Source organism: Ursus arctos, unplaced genomic scaffold, assembly GCF_023065955.2.
Source record: "Ursus arctos isolate Adak ecotype North America unplaced genomic scaffold, UrsArc2.0 scaffold_13, whole genome shotgun sequence".
Classification (NCBI taxonomy): domain Eukaryota; kingdom Metazoa; phylum Chordata; class Mammalia; order Carnivora; family Ursidae; genus Ursus; species Ursus arctos.
In genome coordinates this window covers 35510515-35529980 of record NW_026622797.1, presented here as the reverse complement: position 1 = coordinate 35529980, position 19466 = coordinate 35510515, and positions in this window count along the sequence as shown.

Sequence of the window (19466 nt, the reverse complement as noted above, 5' to 3'; positions counted from 1 at the left end):
CTACTGAGTTGAATTATAATCAAAAGTTTTTCTGACATAGACAACTCTCCCATAGGGACAGGACCAAGTCTATTCATTTTGTAAAGATCTGTCGGTCAGATTGAAACCTGTATCTCTCTGGCAAAAAGCCAATAGTTTATTCACCATGTCACTCAACTTTTTCTCCCATGTTATATAATTACAAGATAAGTGTCCAGCTTGACATTTTAGTCTGAGTGAAAGTGGACTTTAAAATCCAATTCAGACATGACAGACAAGAGACAATCAATTTTTACTTTCAAATATACAGTGACTAGATTAAAGGAGAGAATTGGCAATTGCAATCTAGTATGCAGCCTTTTACTAGTTAAGTCACTAGACACAATCTGGACTTAAATGCCTGGGTGCAAAAACTTTGGGGAGAGGGTGTGTTATGTGCGCATGCATGCATATGTGTAGTTTTTGGGTTTGATAGGAGTGGCTGAAAGAGGTTAGTGTAGGGATAGAAGGAAGGAGATAGGTTTGGTTTCAGGATTTCACATGAGCACCTCTTGTTTTGCTGTCATATCCTCCTGTAGGTGGCAGCACTAACAAGCCTGGGTTAGAGAAAAAAACGTTTGAGCTTCAGATTCTGAAGATAAATTTTCAGTAACAAGAATACAGGGAGAAGTTAAGACCTGTGTTTTGCCCTTTTAATTGACTGTAGATGCTGAAAGTCTTTCAAGTAACCAATCAGTTACTCAAATAAGATCTCTCTCTCTCTCACACACACACACAGGTGCCACAGACATCTTATTTAAAGAAAACAGACCAAAGTTGGGTAACTTGGCATCACCAACTGCACTAGAAAGACCTGAAATGTGTCATGTTCTCTTCGTGGGGGAGAATGCCCATGGTCTGTTCTGCCTGATGTATCACTTCTCATTGGTAAGCATAAAATAGAAATTTAACCCAGACCTTTTACTTCAGTGAATATTCAAAAATTACTCTTGGCGAATTTGGTAGCTGGAGTTAGAATTTCAGGCTCCATTTTTGAAGACAATGAACATAATTTCATATGTTATCACTATTCAGTAATTAAGAGATTACTGAAGTGGTAACGAAGATAACAAAATAAAACAAAAATCCAACCAATCAACTAATATCAAATAAATACCCAGATTTTATAATAAAGTTAATAGATATTGCTTATCAGCATCAAAAAAGTGCTAGAAGTGAGCATGTTAAAAATTTGGTTCTGTAAAATTTAATCATTAGTAATCACAAAATTTTAAATCTATGATCACAACCATGAAATTAATTTAATATTTTACAGTGTGTTCCCTTACATAATGCCCAATTTTTAAAATCAGCTTTTGGGTTTGTTTTGTTTGCCTACATAAATTATAAACTCCTGAATAACCATATTATTTCATATTCAGCAGCAGCAATATTACTATCAGTTTGGGGGCAGTTTCTATAAAAAATTCACCTTATACTAATCCTCCCAACAAATGGAAGGAGTGTTATGGTTTTCCATCTTTCACAATATGAAGCTGGAGATAAGAGGAAATCTCAAAGGAATTTGCTTTCATGTCAGCTGACTGATCACCCTCTATTCTCCACCAAGTAAAGGAATTCCTTGTATTTCCACATAGCGCCCTTTCTAGAGCAATAAGAACAACAAAAATACCCAGACTATATACACCCAAATATAGCTATATATTCAATTTATAGGAATTTGTCTGAATACCCTCAAAGAAAAGCATTTTTGTGGTATTTCTCCTGGAAATCTCTCAAGAACAAGCAATGTGGTAATATTTCTCATTGAAATACTGCATTTTTCTTCCAGTGGTGGCAGAAGAAAACCATGAGAAAATTTGCTTTCCTGAAAGGCATTTCTTCTCTCACACAGTGTTTCTGAGGGAAAGCAGTAGAGTCTGCAGGTGGTAAAATTTAATAAGGGAACTTTGCATTCACTAGTGCCTTTGACCTATGAATCATAAAGTGCCTTACAAGCATTAATTAATTAATCCCCCCAGCACCCATACAGAGTGGGTAAATCGTATAACCAAGATCTAGTATTCATTGCAATTTTGTGCACATGAGAATAGTTATAGAACTGTCCACTATTAAGCAAGTTTGGTGCCATAGAAGGAAGCTTACTGTTAACCATTCAGCTGGAGGGGGGCTAACCAACTACATGGAAAGTACAGTGTTAGGCACTTGAACTATGTTAACTTATTTCCACCTCAAAACAGCCTGACGAGGAATTTATTATTGTTGTCACTTTCCACAAAGGTCAAAAGCTTCACATCTGCCCAAATTCAAGTGCTTCATGGATGAGTGTGTCTTGCTCTGAAAATTTTGTTTCCATGATATCACACTGCCTCGTGGAGGATCTCAGTTATGTGTTGTCCTGTACTAAAACCCAAGAAATATTCTGACACATTTTTGACATCTTTTGCTACCTCTCCTCACCACTGCTTCCTGCTACATGGCCAGTGGAATCTCTTCCATCCGTTCTCGTAGGAAAAATAATATGAATTACTAACGACAGGACTAGAAAGGTAACTATATTGTTTTGCACATTTTAATGAAACTTTACTTATCCTTTTTTCTCAGGTTGAAATTCAATTGGGTTTATAGATCATGAGTACCTTAAAACAAAGAACAATATCTTAATCTATTTATGAGTACCTAAAAACAAAGAACAATATCTTAATATATCAATCTAGATTAATATCTTAATCTAACTTTGTGGGTAATCAGAAGAGATTTGATAAACTAATAAAATCAGAGAAAAAGGCTTACTATTTGATATCATGACTTCATTCATTAAGTCATGGGAAATATCATTCTGTAAAATGTAGAAGAATGATATTTCTCAAACTATTAAGGATCAACTAATTTTGTGTCAATTTCACTAATCATCACGGATATGCAAATTGAATCCTCAATGAGATATCATCCACGCCTGTCAGAAAGGCTAGAATCAAAAAGACAAGAAATAACAAGTGTTGGTGTGGATGTGGAGAAAAAGCAACCCCAGTTCACTGTTTCTGGGAATGTAAATTGGTTCAGCCACTGTGGAAAATGGTATGGAGTTTCCTCAAAAAATTAAAAATAGAAACATCATATAATCCAAAAATTCCACTGCTGGGTATTTAACCAAAGGAAATGAAAACACTAATTTGAAAAAATATATGTACCCCTATGTTTACTGAAACATTATTTACAATAGCCAAGATATGGAAGCAGTCCAAGTATCCATTGATAGATGACTGAATAAGAAGATGTGGTACATTTATATAATGGAATATTACTCAGCCATATAAAAGGGTGAGATATTGCCACTTGTGACAACATGGATGGACTAGAGGGTGTTATGCTAAGCCAAATAAGTCAGAGAAAGACAAATACCGTATAATTTCACTTATATGTGGAATCTAAAAAGCAAATAAATAGACAAACCAAATACAGAATCACTTATAAATACAAAGAACAACTGATGTTTTTCAGAGTATGGGGGGATGGGCAAAATGGGTGAAGGGGAGAGGGAAATACATGCTTTCAGTTATGGAATGAATAAATCACAGGAATAAAAGTTACAGCATAAGGAATATAGTCAATAGTATTATAATAACATTCTATGGTGACAGATGGTAGCTACAGGTGAGCATAACATAGCATATAGAGTTGTTGAATATTATGCTGTACACCTGACACTAGTGTTGCATCATATGTCAACTATACTAAAAAAAAAAAAAAAAAAAAAAAAAAAAGCAAACTTCGGAAATTTTGAATAATTGTAAAGCCATTTTTCAACTTAGTGTTTCATAATATTGATAATTACAACCAATACTTTGCTACCATTTGTACTATAGAGGGGTAATGCACTCTGTCACTATTTCATGAAACCAGCATAGAGCTTAAAGAAGAGAAACAAAGAGTTGAACGATGAAGTTAATGTGTTACCAAGGTCTCAATCACTTGGTGTACCATACAACTTTTTTATAATTATGAAATACTTCCATGATTGATACCAATGAAATAAAAATGCTGTGGTGGGCATTATATAACTCTCCTTAGGGATAGTATAAATTATAAATGCATCACTTCTTTTTGAAAATATAAGGAGGCTATATTTCAAACCCAGCAGTCAGAGTGTGCTTTCAAAAACATGAATGCTATGGTATTGGCACAAAAACAGACACACAGATCAATAGAACAGAAAAGAAAACCCACAAATAACCCCACAATTATATGGTTAATTAATCTTCAACAAAGTTGGAAAGAATATCCAATGAGAAAAAGACAGTCTCCTCAACAAATGGTTCTAGGAACACTGGTCAACTACATGCAAAAGAATGAAACTGGAACACTTTCTTACACCTTAAACAAAAATAAATTCCAAATGGATTAAAGCCCTAAGTGAGAAACCTGAAACCATAAAAATCCTAGAAGAGAGAGCACAAGCAGTAATGTCTCTGACATCAGCCATAGCAACATTTTCTAGGTATGTCTTCTGAGGCAAGGAAAATAAAAACAAAAATAAACTACTGGGACTACATCAAAATAAAAAGCTTTTATACAGTGAAGGAAACAATCAACAAAACTAAAAAGCAACCTATGGAATGGGAGAAGATATTTGCAAATGACATATCTGATAAAGGGTTAGTATCCAAAATATATAAAAAACTTACACAACTCAACACCCCAAAACCAAATAATGCAATTAAAAATGGACAAGAGACATGAACAGACATTTCTCCAAAGAAAACATCCAGATGGCCAACAGACACATGAAAAGGTGCTTGACATCACTCAGCATCAGGGAAATCCAAATCAAAACTACAATGAGATATCACCTCACATTTTACTCAGAATGGCTAAAATCAAAAACAGAAGAAACAGCAAGTGTTAGCAAGGATGTGGAGCAAAAGGAATCCCCGTGCACTATTGGTGGGAATGCAAACTGGTGTAGTCACTATGGAAATCAGTGTGGAGTTTCCTCAAAATGTTAAAAATAGCACTACCCTCTGATCTAGTAATTGCACTGGATTTTTACTCCAAAAAATACAAAGCCACTAATTCAAAGGGATACATACACCCGTGTGTTTATAGCAGCATTATTTACAGTAGCAAAATATGGAAATAGCCCAAGTGTCCATCAACAGATGAATGGAAAAAGAAGATGTGATATATACAAGATATAACACACACACACACACACACACACACACACACACACACAGAGGAATATTATTCAGCCATAAAAAAAGAAATGAAATCTGCCATTTGCAAAGACATGGATGGAGGTAGAGAGTATCATGCTCAGCAAAATAAGCCAGTCAGAGAAAGACAAATACCATATGATTTCACTCATATGTGGAATTTAAGAAACAAAACAAACAAGCAAAGGAAAAAGAGAGGAAGAGAGACAAATCAAGAAACAGACTCTTAACTACAGAGAACAAAATGATGGTTATCAGAAGGGAGGTCAGTGGAGGCGATGTGTGAAATAGGAGATGGGGATTAAGGAGGACACTTGTCCTGATGAGCACTGAGAAATGAATGGAATTGTTGAATCACTGTTTTACACCTGCAACTAATATAACCCTGTATTGCTAACTATACTGTATTTAAAATAAAATTTTTAATAATAAATAAAATATGAATGCTACAATCTTAATGCCCTCTTCAAAAACCCTCTTTTGGTTTCCCATCACATTTAGAATAAAGCCAAACACCTCAAGATGGCCTGAAAGACTCTAAATGGCCTGTCCCTTCTTTTCTCAGGCCTATCTCCTACCCCACTCCATTTGCTCTGCCTGTTCTTTCTCTAGACACATTGACCTTTCTTTGAACAAGCATCAGAAACTTCGCATGCTTTCATGTTTCTTGCTGGAATTCCTCTTCTCTCACTCCCTGATTTCCCCATGGGTCCCTCCCTCATCTCTCTGCCTTTGTTCATCTCTCTACTCAAAATGTTCCCTCCTCCACCATTTGGGTCACTTCCTCCACTCATTTGTGTGCATGTTCAATCTCTACCTTCCTGGGGTGCTTTACTTTTTTCATTGCACTTATCATTACCTGTCATTATAAGAAACATTTATTAACTTATGCCTGTCATTTTCTTCTACAGGATAAGTTCTGGGAGGACAGAGATTTTATTTATCTTGTTCATCTCTCTATCCCAGAACCTAGAGTCCATGATAAGCTCTCATGAATGAGTGAATAAATGAATGAATGAGTGAGTGAATGAATGAACGGCTGCATTATTTATAGCATCACCAACTTGGTTTAATAACTATTTAACACATATTTCATGGCACTCTAATTGCAGGATGATACTTGATTTTTTTCAAGGCATCAGAATTCTCACTTAACAGAACAATGAATTTGAAAATGCAGCTCTGCACATTACTCTTTATGAATATTCCACATCATAATTTTTAAAATTTTCTTTGTGGATGTGATATCCTCAACGATATCATGAGCAGAAACAAAAGGCTATGGAATTTCTTTGATTTATAGAATTTGTGGTAATCAGTATTTTCAGGGTTAGGAACTCAGACAAGTCAGATCTAAAAGGTGGTATCACAGTAATTCAATGTTGTAAACTCACTTAAATGACTACTGGTTTTTAATCTGCCTCTTTTATTCTAGTTCTATATCCCAGAACTAACCAACCGATAATGCATATTTCTTTTCAAAAGACCTGACTCAGAACAAATAGTGAAAAATTGTTTATACAAAGTCATAGTATTAGATGGGTTGAAATAGAAACACAAATACCAGCCACGTTTCCCACCGTGCTCTCTTCACCACATTTAATGGAGAAAATGAAATTGCTTCAGGTCCAATCTCAAAGGTCCACATAGGAAAAAAAGTGTGGGTAAACTGGTCTCCAGGGAAGGGCTGGCAACAGCATTAGTTTTACCATTCTGCCTGTCGGCCCTTCCTGAACAAAAACTTTCCTCTAGGGGAAAAAAATTTTACCACCCCAATATAAGGGAAAGGTCATATGACGTTGAGTAAGATTGAGCATCCTGTACAAGGTTGAAAAATAGATTTCTGTATGAGTTGCTTTTGATTTTTTTAAAAATCAAATTACTACATAGGAAAGGTGATTTCTGACAAAGTTTTGGGTACCTCTACATTACAGAAATAATGTAATTTTGGAGTTTTAATAGTTTGATGGGACCAATCTCTTCATTACAGATGAGTGTTTTGGTGACTTGCTACTTAGAAATGAAGTCAGTCTTGGGGTTCTCAGCCAGTTCTCTTCATTTCTCAGCCAGTTCTCTTCATTCCACAGCAAACAACCCTCCCAACTAAAATGGAAGCACAATCAAGAATTCAGTAATGAAAATGATGCTTCTTTCTACTGTTGAAGTTCTGAAAGCACTTTAACCACAATGTGATGGTCATGGGGCATTTATTGGGTATTTGAGCTCCTAATTAGTTAGTGGTTGTATTTGAAAATATATTTATCAACACTACGAAAGTCAATACTGAAATACTATTTTTGTGATTTAAATTGTAACATGTTTAACTCAGTAGCTACTGAATGATTAGGGGGCGGTTTTTCTTCAATGTAACAGTGGTTTTTTTTTTTTAATTTTTTTATTTTTAAGGGATAACACTTTGTTCAATACTTACTCTCACTGGGATAATCTCATTTATAGACTTTTATCCAATTGACAAAGTTAGCCTAAGAATGTTTCTTTTTATCATGTTCTCTTATATAGAATGAAGATAACTGAGGTTTGATATAAGTGTTTACATTTCCGCCATCTTTTTTTCCTAAATGTTGATTGGCAGGCTGGCATGTGCTACATGGGAAAGAAGGATTTTAATGGAAGAGATTCAATTTGCAGGTGTGATGAGGGAACCTGTGATCATTACTCTATAAGCAAACTCTATGCTAAGACTATTTGAGATGTTACTAGGGCCTTAAATGAAGAAACAGGGGCGCCTGGGTGGCACAGCGGTTAAGCGTCTGCCTTCAGCTCAGGGCGTGATCCCGGCGTTATGGGATCGAGCCCCACATCAGGCTCCTCCTCTAGGAGCCTGCTTCTTCCTCTCCCACTCCCCCTGCTTGTGTTCCCTCTCTCGCTGGCTCTCTCTCTCTCTCTGTCAAATAAATAAACAAATAAAATCTTAAAAAAAAATTAAATGAAGAAACAGGTGTTAGCCTCATGATCTTTACTTTGTGACTGAAATGTATCGCTACATAGAGGGCAATATGAAGGAGTTGGTAAATGGTTAGACTAGAATATGTTGGGGAAGAAACAGAGAAATTCCTTTCTTTTACCAACCCAATACATCCACCAAGTTTATACATATTTCATGAATTGAAACAGATATAAATTTATGGCCTTACTGCAGGGCTCCATATCCTTATTTTTTTTGCTGTGGATACCATTGGCAGTCTAATAACTACCATAACTTCAAAGTGATGATGACCACACATGGTATATCAAGATGTCTGCAGCAACTATAATATTCCATAAAGATAGCTATGATATACTACATTCACAATTCCAGAAAATGGTAAATTTGTGTCAGAAGATGACAAAAACAAAAATATAATGTTTTTCCATCATAGATCTCTTGAATTCTATGTACAGACCAATGGACCTGTGGATCTGATATTAAAAACGTCAGGTTAGGGACACCTGGGTGGCTCAGTCAGTTAAGCGTCTGCCGTCGGCTCAGGTCAGGATCCTAGGACCCTGGGATCGAATCCTGCACTGGGCTCCTTGCTCAGAGGGGAGTCTGCTTCTCCCTCTGCCTCTGCTTCTCCCTCAGCTTGTGCTCACTCTCTCTCTGACAAATAAATAAAATCTTCAAAAAAAAAAAAAAAAAACCCTCAGAGAGCAAACAGAAAAATTCTACTTACTACAAAAAAAATTAAACTTCCTTTTCAAGATGAGGTTTATTTACTCTACCTTAGGAAAATTGTAATTTACATAAAATCTAATAAGGTTTATTAACTCTTAGAAGAACATTTTATAAAAGGGAAAGGGAACCCACATTTAAATATGAACATGCTTGTCTTCCATTCTTTATACTTTTTGACTTTTTTAAAAAAATTAAGATTTTATCTTTTAGAGCAACTTTAGGTTCACAGCAAAATTGAGAAGGTACAGAAATTTCCCATGTATCCTCTGCCCCTACACATGTCTTGCCTCCCTTGTTATTAACATCCCCCACCAGCTTCGGACTTTTCTGAAAAACATGAAAACCAGATGCCTGCTTACAGCAGTAGAATATCCCCCTGATAAAAATGGACAGAGCTCCCGGATCAGTATTTAACTCATTCGCTAATTTCCTCAGAGTTCAGTAGTTTCATGTTTATGTACTTAGGCTTCCTTTGGCCCACCATCTCTTTGCTTTGGCTTTGTATTACAGAGGCAACTGTCCAGATGATTTTAGCCAAAATCCGCTTTGGACATTTTCTGGGGTTTATATATCCATGTGAGTCTTGTACTTTATTCATTAACATTTTATGTTAAGTTGAAATGTACACTAAACTTTGTTTACAGACAAATGTTTTAACAAAGAGACGTGATGACTGAGATATGTAGCCCTCAAATTTTTTGTTTTTGTTTTTGTTTTTGTTGTTGTTGCTGAGGCTGAAATTAACTAATGTATTCATTGGTTAATTAAAATTTGAAATACATCAAACTACAGTTGTAAGTAAACTGTGCAACATCATGATAAATGATAATATATCTTGAAAATGCACATTTCACATCAAAATTAACCAAATTGATAGTAATCATAAGGCTATGTTAGGTTGAATAGGAACAAAAGTGGAGAAAGAAATGGTTCTGGTATCTATTCATGATTTCTTATGTATCAGACATTGTATTATCTCATTCAATCTTCACAATAACTGTAAGAGGAAGGTATTATTATAATATTATTACTGGAAACCAAGATTAAGTAACTTCCCCAGGTCACACTAATTGACAGATATAGAATTCATACCCAAGTATTTCTGTCTCCCTATGAATAACACAGCTCTGGATATGTAGCTATGGAAAAAAGGAAACACAGCCATTACGGACACTATATCCAAGACATCTCATAACAGATTGACCTCAAGCCAATAAATATAAAGACACTGAACCTCACAGTTAGCTTTTTTTTCCCTTCAGATTTCCCTAAGGAGTTAGTTTCTTTTTTACTTTATTTTATACAAAGCTGAGTTAAAAGATCACTTTTTAAGGTGTAAAACTAACAAGTAAATGAGAAAGTTTGCATGACAGTTGAATTTGTTGTGAAGCTATTTTTAAAACCACATTGAAAAAAGGTATTTCTTTTTCAAGTTTAATTTTTTCAGCAAAAAAAAAAAGATATTTTATAAAAGACTCAACAACTTCTAAACCTGTAGCCCTAAATTTCTTCAGTTTTGTTTGTTTGGGTTGTTTTGTTATTACTATCAGATAAAGCTACCAGAATGTCTTTTTGGAAGGAGAGGTTGTGGGGGTGGTGGGCTAATCACAATAGAGAAGAATCTTCTGTCTTTGTAAAAAAAAATAAGGATTTTGGAATCTTTGTCATGCTCTTCTAGCTCTCTCTTTCTCTCTTTGCCTCTCTCTCAGCTCCAGGACTGCTGTGTACTTTGGGGTCACTAAAAGAGCAGCTAACCATTTGACACAGTGTTTGGATTCTCACCCCCACACAACAGACCCTCATTACCAAACTGTTAATCACTGCCAAAGGAGCAAGTCCCTTGACAGCTCTCAAGCCCCCATCCCCCAAAGTACATCTTTCCACACTTGGTATCAAATTGCATTGTGATTACAACAACACGGGAACTGGGTAGTTTAAACATATATTAGCGATGAAGAGGCTTTTTTCCAACTTGGATTTAAATTCTTCTTCAGCTATTGAGTGCATGTTTGCACATCAGTAAGTATAGAGTTTGAAATTTGTCCTTATAAACACGTACACATTATGCACAGCACACCTGACGCCCAGATCTCTTGGAGTCAAAACTCTATCTTGTAAGAGATCCGACCTTCCAATGTGGAGTTTTATATTTTCTTGGCATTGGAAATTGCCTCATCTTTTATTTAGGTATTAGGTTAATGACACAACTACTTATTCAAAAGAGAAAAGTTTGTCCCATCAATAGTCATTTTGTTTATTTGATGCCAAATATCCACATTGGCTGATGTTTTCCACCCACCCAGTAGACCCGTTGAAATCATCTGGTGTGTTTATAGTGTGTAGACAGAGCCAAGAGGTGAGGAGGGGAGGTTAAATTTGATTTTATAGAACAACCTGCGTGGCTCATTTCTGTTTCTGGCATATCTTTCTTTTTAATAGGTGATATTTTCATTTCCTAAAACTAAATATTTATTAAAAATGCAGTCTCTCAAGGGACAATGTAAGACTGAAGACAGTTATGTAAATAGAGCACTGTCATGTATTTATTTATTAGATTAGCAAAATGGGGCGCTCCTGCATTACAGCTGTTTGGTTCCTTTATTTTTATACCATTGTATCAAAGGAATTCCAAGTGACATGACATGGATTACCTTAAACCTGTTTATAGCCACCAAATCCTCTTGAAACAGCATTCTTAGTTGTGGAATATTAATAATATATGAATAAAAATATAAGTACTGTCTGATGATGATTGGTGTTAGTGCTTCTGTGGATATCTCAGTCCTCTTCCCAGTAACTAAATAATAGTACCAGTCAAGATTCTATTGGTTGTAAGTGCTGGACTCCCAAGGCAAATTGGCTTAAACTGAAAGGGAATATATTGCTTCACATAACTGGGAAGTCAAAGTAAAACCTGCTGTCTCTTGGCACTGTTGAACATAGGAGCTCAAATGTGAGCACAGACTGTCTAATTTTCTCTACCTCCCTGCTCTCTGGCTTTGCCTGGCTTTCCTCTGCAGGCTGGCTCTCACCATATGGTAAGCAAGATGGACCCTGGCAGAACCAGAACTTTATTTTTCTGGAAAGAGTAGTTCTTTCTTCCAGTGTCCACATATCAGTCCCTGAAAATACTTGCTTTGCCCTTTCTCTGATTGAAATACATGTTATCATTGGAATTATACTGTTTCCAGATTAATTCAGAGCAATAATTGGTACAGCCTCAGTGATATGCTCATTACTATGGCTTTTGGCAGATTGCAATGATCACAAGCCTACCAGGACTCTATGGGCTAGAAGAGAGATGATTCCTTCAAAGTCCTGCAGAAGCATAACTGACACACTCCCCCCATGCCACCCGCCAACACCAGTTCCCAACAAAAGGGGCACCAGCAGTTGACTTAATATTCACTAAATATAAAGTCAGGAATTCAGAAGGCTGCTATTATTTGCCCTTTCTCTCTGTCAATCTAAGTTCCTCCACACAAAGACATGGCTTGAACCAAGCCAGTTTCCTCACTGTCTTCATTCTGTTCTGTAGTCTGCATGCCATTTTCATCCTCCATTTTCCCAGGATTGATTTAGCTCTCTTTTTATCCATTCAATTGGATATTCAAATTACATGTATGTTTTAGGAAGCAATTCAAGCCTCCACATAACACAAATCCTTACATAACTAACAAACATGCTTGAATTTCTTTTATTTCTTATAGCATTGTGTTATTCGTTTTTAATATATCTTTTATTGCCTCCAACAATATCACAAATAACTTTCTAAGTGTAAATTTTGCTTCCTTTGATATAATAATATGGCTGTCCACAAACACTGTGGAATGTGTGTTTTTATTCATATTTAGCAAGGAAGATAAAAATAAAAGGACAGAGAGAGAGGAAGAAAGGAAAGAGAGAAGAAGCCGGCTCTATTTCAAACAAGATCTGAGTGAGCCTTTCTTTCAGTAATAGTAGCACGGTCAGACTTGCCCACTCAAGGTTCAGTCCAGGGTCAGAGGAAAGGAATATTAATTAGGAAACCATCATTTGGCATACCAATTACCTGAGGCAAAATGAAATTAATAACAAGACCACTATTATATCTTATATCTAGTCCTGAACTGAAAATACTGTAAAGGATCAAATGTAAATGCAAATAGAATGGACTATAATGGAATTAAAGCATGTAATAAGCTGATGAAATGAAATGAGTAATAATTAATATATAACCCCTATTCAATTAGAATTAAGAGAGACTATTTTGCAACTCAAATGAATTTTATCTTATTCACAATGATTTTAAATAATATCCTAAGAGTTTATCTGATTAATCCTTGTGTTATATTGTTAAGCCTAGTACAAAATTCCTAAAACAAGCAGTGTTAGATTGCTAAGAGATGATACGATTAAGTAGTACAAAGAAGATCATAGTAAAAAGAAACCCTCATTCCACTGAGACAATTCAACATAATGACTCATCAGTTTTCAAAAAGGAATTAAGAATTTGATTTCCAATCATCATGTTGAAGACATTTGTTTCCTTCTATCTTAATTATCAAGAAGTTCAGAGTGTCGGAAGGAAGAGAACATAGTTGATTGCATATTCATTCCCCATGATATCCGATAATAGTTTTCTGTACCACAGAACAGCATAAGACTTCTAAAAAGGCAAAAATCTAAACTTAATGTGTGGGTCTTGACTTAAATGGATTATGTAGAACATTGGTGTTAAGATCCTCTTTCTATTTGCCCTTCTCCTTAGAAGGCTGTGGGGACAGGAGGGTCACTTAGCAAAAAGTGCTTCTGTTCTTTTGTCAAAAAACCTCATGGAAAAAGATCTGTGCCTAGATTTGAATGGTCCTGCATAAAGCCAAGAACTTTTCTTATCATCAACTAAGAGAATGTAATCTTTAAAAGTTTGGATGGCAATACCATTATTGTATCTCAAAAAGCATGTAACCAATGTCCACACATTCGGAATTGAATGTTTGATCCTGTAATTTTCTATGTCAGTTGTCAAAGTATTTGCCTCACAATCTGTATATGTGTGTGTGTGTGTGTGTGTGTATATACAGAGAGAGATAAAGAAAGAATTATTCACTTCAAGGAGACACTAAGCAAAAACAACTGCTTAAATTAATAAAATTTCAATTTTTTTTTCAGTATGAGAGATCCATCATAAGGCAATCCTTTCTGTGATGTTATTTCCCATAGGCTTCATTGAACAGTGATTAATGCATTTCTGTTATTATTGTTTTTATTATTCCAATGTTTGGAAGTTTGTTATTTCATAGGGAAGACTCACACTTCAAGTTTTTGGGGGGACTTTTTCCTAGCTGCGAGCCTCATGTTTTTCCTGGACAGTAAAGCTGAAGGAAATTAGAAATGAATAGAATGGAACAACATCAATAGATTGTTTAAGTTGCTAGAAGTTCTTTTTTTTTTTTTTTTTTACATGGTAACTAGAGCAATTCTAGAAATATCCTGAATAGAAAAAAAAAAAGAAACCTGAGAAATACCTTTTTCCAGTTATCCTACTAGAATTTGAGATCATCAGATTTTTTTTTTTTAAGTAGAACATGTTTAGACACTAAAAAATATTACCTGTAGGTAAGATAACCTTACAGGGTGATTTATGTCTAAGTTTTAAATCATGCCTCAAACATGGTTTTATTCTAGATACCATGCCTAATTAGAAGATAAAAGTACTAGAGGGAAGAGTATAATTTCTTGTGTATTCCCTCAGCATAATACCTGACCGATACTTTTTTATAACATATTATGACACACATTTTCCCAAAAGGCAAGGATTTGAAATTGAATATGTAAGTATTAATTCAGAAAATTTACCTTGTTTTTGAAATTGTAGGTCTCATATATTATTTATAGCCAATATGTAGGTCTGAAGTTTGAAATGTTTACCTAAATTAAGCAACTAAGGACATTATTGTCTTTTCCTGTAAACTATGCAGAAACAGAAATAATAGAATATTGTTGCATATTAAGTGATTCAACTTTAATTAAAGGGTCTGGGGGTTTGAATGTTGAATTCTGAATGGCCAAGACACTCAATATATAATACTCAACTATTTCATATTATGAATTAAAACACTAATCTATTTTTACATTTTTGGAAAATTATAGTTTAGCTCAAAATGTTATCTCTAAAACTAATTGAGGTTTAGCTCTTTGGGATAAATTAAATCAGATAAAAGATACTGAGTTAGAGTTTAAATTTTAAAAATAAACTATATTTGAAAGTATCTAAAAAATTGTGAAATACAGAAATGTTTGTTTATTTTACAGAATTTTCTCTTAACAGATTTTGCTTTAAAGTATTTCTGACAGATTTATGTGCCTTAAGAAATCCAGCATTCTGCCCTTTTTATTGTATCAAGAAGAAATAGGAAGTAGTTGCTGAGTTTAACCCTTGTATGCCTGCAACTGCATTTTTAAGTAATACCTATCTTTAGATACGTTTGCACATACATATTTTGCTCTCAAAGATTTGAAATAATTTGTAATAGACAGACACCATAAAATAGAACTCTCCCATTCCAAAAAATGTAGTTAAAGTTGAGGACTCCTTCTTTATCTTCACTAATTCATACTTTATTGAATCATATTCTGCCAGAACTTATTACTTTCTAGGACAAAGTAAGACTTCTTTGGAACCCATATGAGCTTTTTCTTACTATGAGGACATTATTAAATAGAAAGCTGTAAATTTCCAAGCAGTTTTGAAAAATAAATCCAGAGCCGTTTTACCCCTAAGTATCCACACACTGCTAAAACTTTAATAATTAAACAAAACATCAAAGCAGGAAAGGTTCCATGTACTATTTACTCTTAGTCCCTCAGTTTACAAAAAGGAAAAAAGAAGAGCCCGTGAACTGGTGTCAAATCCAAGCTAGAACCCAGTTCACCTTAATCCCAGGGCTCTTGCATCAAGCTATTTTGAAAATGGCATCCCAGGAAATGCTGTTTCCATAGATTCTTCTGTTCTGCTAATTTGATCTTTAGTCCACTAATACAATAATTTTGTCAGTTACTGTGTTTTCTTAAATTTTCCTTGGGAATTCGGTAAAATTATCTAAAAATTATTCTGCTATCCCATATAAATAAAGCACAAAGTTCCAGGTAGAAGACTTAAAGCTTCCAAAGGGAATTAATTTGCATTGGAGAAGTAATTTCAATAAAAAAGGGAGGTCCACTGGGTAGAAATTATCTTAGTCTTTGATCATCAAAGGGAATTTTTGAAATATGAAAATATAATAGTAATGTTAGACAATGTTTTTGTTTATATGATATCATTTGATCGTCAGGTAATCTAATAGGCATGATAAATACATAAAATGGAGGCTTAAATTTACTAACTTGCTTCTTGTAATAGAACTAGTTATTGTCAATGCTTGGGCATGAACCAAGGTGTTCCAACTCCAAATCACAATTCCAGCTTTCTTATTCTTTATCAAGTATTCATAAAAAATACTGCACAAATGCTTATGAATTCACCCTTAATATAGCGAATGAATTTCTCCCTGTTGTTTAAAGGTGTGAAATGCTTTTACATTCATTATCTCATTTGATATTAAGAACAACCCCATGAATTAGACAAGACAATTATTATTATGACTTCCATTTCATTAATGAGGAAACTGAGGGTCAGAAAGTTAAATGATTTAATGAAAGTCACACAGTAGATATGTGACAGAATCATGCTTGATCGTCTGTTTCTCACTCTACATTTAGCTGTCACAGTGAAAGCCCATATGCCTCCAAGAACTTAACTGATTCTGAGTTTTTAAGGATTGGTTAAACTTATTGCCCTCCAATACCACTTGATTTCTCCCTTAGCAAGGGATTCTTTTAAATAAACTCTTCCTGTTATTTAAAATGCATTCTCAGAGGTGCCCAGGATTCATCCAGGCTTTTGATTATGTCCAGACAGTCACTCCAATAGTTAAATATTTGTTCCACAATGACTTAAACACAAATGCAAAGTAGACAGACTAACCCAACAACATTTGCTTAATCAGCATTTTTAAACCCCTTCCTTGTAGATGTTGTTCTGAGGACTAAAATCTGCTTTCCCCTTTGAGTCTTTATGCTATATAATGGAGATGGCTGGAAGCCATTAAAACAAAACAATCTGTGTATCCTCAAGGCAGAATAAAAATGTAAGTTCATTTTAAGCATGACACTGCTATGAAGCTGATGCTGTGCTTTTTTTGATTAATCTCCATGTGTATATTCATTTTATGCAATATGTTGTATGACAGTAGCTTTCCATTTAGCAAATTAGTTTCTGCTTTAATTCAATGGGGATGAAAAATATTAAAATCTACCCTTTTTGCGAGACATTTCCATTTCGAGAGGCCTTGTTTCCAAGAAAAGCATCATTTTGAAGTATACAATAGACATTCTAGCTCAAAAATGGAATTACTTCTGTTTAAACTGGATCTCATGAGTAATTATAGATTTGTGGTAGCAATAATATTACTGAAAACAATTAATACTGTCTTGAATTTTAAAATATTTCCATGTAAAGAAGAAAAATGATATCATCTTGGGGTTGCTTTAAAAACGATATAAGGGGGCGCCTGGGTGGCGCATTCGTTAAGCGTCTGCCTTCGGCTCAGGGCGTGATCCCGGTGTTCTGGGATCAAGCCCCACATCAGGCTCCTCTGCTAGGAGCCTGCTTCTTCCTCTCCCACTCTCCCTGCTTGTGTTCGCTCTCTCGCTGGCTATCTCTGTCTCTGTCAAATAAATAAATAAAATCTTAAAAAAAAAAAAACGATATAAGGACTCCAGCAGTGAAACAGAATTTTATAAGTTTGCTTCAGGGTTTTGATGCTGATGTTGAGTAGTCAGCAGGGGGTGGGGGGCTGGGATGGGGTGGTTGAGTGGAAAGAAGGTTGTTATTAAATTGTGTGTCCCTGGTAGTTTCATTCCCCTAAGGAACTTTCAGAAACCTTGTTTCTGGTGCTGATACAAGTGCCAGACTACAGTTTTCACATTATAAATTACCCTTGTTTTGTTAAAGCTTAAATTATTTTTATTAGCTGGTCACCTGGGATGTGAGCAAGAGTCAAGTTAAAACTTTCAGATAAGCAAAGCAGCTGTTGGAATCAGCTTTCTCTTTGTCCCTTTTACCACACACTCTGCCTCCTGCCTTTCTCCATCTAATCTCTCTCTCTCAATCAATCACTCTCTCATCTCCCCTTTTCTCCATGAAGAAATAAAGTGGCAGGACACAGGAGTTTTAAGATATACCTTGCAAGACCAAATAGATCAATTTTCCATCATGACAAGAATCTATGGGTAGCAGGGCAAGTGGTATGGCTGTCCTGTTCTCCAGCACGTGAACCTTAAAGATTCAGCAATGAAACCAAAAACTTTCTAGTGGGATGACACAGGAAGAATAGGAATTTGTTCATCAAATCACTTGAAAGAAATTTTGTTCCATATAGGAAAACCTAGTAGTTAAAAACAAAATTGACTGGAGAGCTTTCATTTTTCATTTAAGTAAATATTTGGTAATTATGGAAATTGGGAAAATGTGTAAAAGTAGGAGGAAAAAAATTAAATAGTAACCAAACAAAGATAACTATAATTTTGGTGTTTTGTTTGCAGTATCTTTGGAATGGATAGTGTATATGTACCCATCATATATGTATTTATCATACATATTTTTCTGTTTTTTATTATTATCATATCATTGTTATCATCATGTTACATAATAATTCTTATGGCTGCGTAACACCCCATAGAATGAATTTCCATTCTATGAATGGATTTATTGTAATATTTTCTATCACTGGGCAATTAGTTTATGTCCATATATATTTGTGATATTTCATATCAAAATTCTGCTCTTTGTGCATAATATTTTAATTTGATAGTTCAGATTATTTCCTTGGTTATATTCCTAGAAGTGGAATTGATTTGTTACAGAGTGTATATTTTTTAACATGAGAAGAGTGTGGTTTTAGAGAAAATAAGCATCATAGCTATGATGCATTCTGCACCAAAAGAGTTCTGATATGCTATTACACTACTACTCAGTGTATGAAATAATTTGCTTTCTCAAATGGAACATCATATATTAGATTGTTAAAAGCACACAGAAACCTCCACCAATATTTAATTATAAGCACTCCATTTTATGAAGAATACTGTTCATCAGAGTACAACTTGAGAACTAAAATGGTTAGGTATCTACAAGCTATTAAAAAATGATTTTAAGATTTAAGTTTTTTTATCCTGGACATCTTATGGGGAAGGACGGTAAGCATAGCATACAATAATCTTTTCATTATATCATTTTAAAAGGCCATACCAGAACCAACAAGTAAAACTATAAGGAAACAGCTTCTGATTCCTTCCACAGAGCTATTTTTATAATTAGCTTTCATCCAAATCGAAAGAGCTGCCTTTATAGACCATAGGTCTTTCAAACATATGTTTCATCTGCTTTTTGTGTAAGGGGCTTCTATCCTGTGTGAGAGGATGAGCTATTTCCCAAAATAAAATTTGGCAATTCTATGATATTTAAATACATTTTAAATATTTCTGAAAACTATTTTTAAACTTGTTATTTAGAA